Genomic DNA, 3,061 nt, shown 5'->3' with positions numbered 1-3,061 from the left:
ACGCAGCCCCGGAGGATCAGCGCCGATAAAACTTCTACCTGACGGACTTTTCATTCATTTTATTTTATTTTACGTTTAGCTGAAATGTATGTAACACAAATAAGTAACTTCTAGCATGAGTTCAAATACACAGCGGTTACATGCGCTTGCCAAAAATAAAGGGCTATAATGCAAAATAAATAAATAGCCAACCCCATAGACTTTTTGTCACTTGTTTTTCAAAAATTGAAAGGGAATTGGAAATAATAAATCAGGATCTTCTCTTTACAATATGAGCCTACCATGTATTTTTTTTAAATCTATGTAGGACTATGTCAGGAATTTCAGTAGATAATCCTAATTCCATTTACGTAATTACAACATAAATCAGGGAAGGCAAACGATAATTTAAATCACCAAATTAAAATTGGCTTTTAAATAATTGCAAGGTATTTCAAATTAAAGAAAAAGGTTGAAACTTTTCACTACAACACACACAGCCTTAAAAAGCACGCGCTGCTTTCACGAGCCTTCGGATCATGTTGGAGTCATGTTTTAGGAGTTTGGCTCAGAAATGAGCATTCAGATTGTTAAAGTAATAATATGTTTGTCGTGTGTCATATCTTATGTAGATTCCCTTTAAAAAGATGTTGAATGGCAGTGTGAGGGATTTTTTTTTTTTTCTTGATGCTTTTTTTAAGAGAAGTGACATGACGATATTACCTATACGTGATAATGATAATGATATCCATCCATTGTCATTTTGGGTGATCCAAATCTCAGAATCCACGAGAGACTGAATAAAATGTCTGCATTATATGTCCACATTCAGAAAAACTACAAAAACATAAAGCTGTGACAGTTTAGATTCAGAACATTTATTAATATGGTTTCTCACAGGTAATGTTCCATGATAACAATGCAAGTAACAAATTAGCGAAAATCAACTTATTTTGACCAAAATTAGGATGACTGAGAATGAAAAAACGCAGCCATGTAACAACGCAAGTCACTGAACAAATCTTACATCATTCTACTGGCAATAAATCAAAGTAAAACATTTCAGTCAATGAAAAAATTCATAAACGAAAATTCATTGAAAAAAAAGTGTTATTGGTGATAAAGTAGGATTCACCATAAAAAGTCATCTTTGGTCATTTATCGGTTTCAAACAAGTGAGTTTGTGTATTAGTTGCTACAGGTGTACAGGCAGTAGTGGAAGAAGTATTCAGATCCCTTACTGCAGTAAAAGCACCAATACCACATTGTAAGAAAAAAAAAAAATAAAACTCTGTAAAAGTCCTGAATTGAAAATGTCCCTTAAGTATTATCAGGAAAAAAAGTCAATGCAGCAAATCCTCACATTTTAGAAACTGGAAACATTCAAACTGTCAATCAATTAAGTGTTTAATCGACCAATCATTTCAGCTTGGCTTTCAGTGGGCTTATGTATAATTTTCATTTTAATCAAAAATCTTAAATTGTAAAGCCTAACTAGTAACTGTAGTGGAGTAAAAAAGTACAAAGTAACATTTCTCCTTGAAATGTAGTGAAGTAGAAGTAGAAAGCACGTCAAATTGGTATTTAAGTAAAGTACTTGAGTAAATGTACTTAGTTACATTCCACGATATAAACAAAAGAAGAATAGAAAAGCTTGAAAGAGGAAAATTAATCCTACTTTTATCATGGTCAGACTTTCAAGTCATTTAAACAGTCGCACTGAGTCAGTTTGGTGTATACATCTCTTCGCCTTTCTAGTCCAAAACTTATATGTCACATATTTGAGTGTAACACCTATATGGCCTACACACTTCAGGACACACTGGCCACACAACAGCGGTAGGACTGCGCAAATCCCAAGTTTGAGGTGCAACATATATGTATTTAAATATTTGAACAAAGTATTAGGCTGTGCTTATAATTCTCATTTCTTAGCCCATCTATCATATGAAGTTATTATTTTTCCAGATAGGTAGGCTATTGTGCTTGTTTGATCCCCCAAATGGCACAGAGAAACTTTTAATGTGAAATGCCTGCTTAGAAAAAGCTCTCTGGGTATAAAAGGTTGAAAAGAGGACAAATGGTATTGCACTCATCTACCCTTGCACTCCAGCAGTGCTGCGCCCCCTCCCCCGCATCCTCTTCAAAGGGGAGGTGAGGGTTTGAACGCTGCGCTCTCACGCAACTGGTCAATCTTTAACTCCCGCGGAGAACGAACAGGTACAAGCACGACATGGCATTTCAGCGTAGTGTATCAGGGAAGCTGAAAGCTGCCTGGGTGGTTGCTGTGGAAGTTGGCATAAACTCCTATTCTCACACCCAAATCTTAACTTTTTAATACTACAGGATAGACTTCAAAAGGCAAAAAATTCAATGGACTCACAGCGTCACCTCATCAAAGGCTTAACTGAGCGATAGCGTGATCCACAGGGATTGGTGAGATGCACCCGACCTGCCATCGCCTTAATTAATTTAGCCTTAGATGTCATAGCCGAGTGGATTGGATATTTTGATCACAGGAAAGTTAGATGAAAAAGGTTTATGCATCAGTGAACTCAATATTAGCCAAAGCAAGAATAATTTATATAGAAAGTGCCTTTTTAATTAATTAAATGCGGATGCATAGCCCCAAAACAATAACATAAAAATCTGGTGTAAACAACCTGCGGAACATTAGTGACATGCAATTGAAGAATGCTATCAGAGATTTTATAATGGTGGAAATTATACTTACCTGTGATGTCTATTATCATACGTCTTATCTGCCCAAACACTATAAAACATCAGACGCATTTGGGATATAAAGTCCTGCATGTCTAAACAAAATCGCTCAACAACTGTGAAATGTACATTTGATTCAGTTACATGTTGTTTCAAACTAATGTTGGTCTGGCACAAGCAGGCGTAAGCACGCACGCACGCACGCACGCACGCGCACACACCCACACCCACATACACCCACCCACCCCCACACACGCGCACACACACACACACACACACACACACACCTTTTCTCTGTACTAAACTTCATTCATGACAAACAGACAGAGAGAGAGATAGAGAGAGAGAGAGAGAGAGAGAG

This window comes from Etheostoma spectabile, chromosome 1, assembly GCF_008692095.1.
Source record: "Etheostoma spectabile isolate EspeVRDwgs_2016 chromosome 1, UIUC_Espe_1.0, whole genome shotgun sequence".
In the NCBI taxonomy this organism is placed as follows: domain Eukaryota; kingdom Metazoa; phylum Chordata; class Actinopteri; order Perciformes; family Percidae; genus Etheostoma; species Etheostoma spectabile.
Note: the sequence above shows the minus strand (reverse complement) of the source record.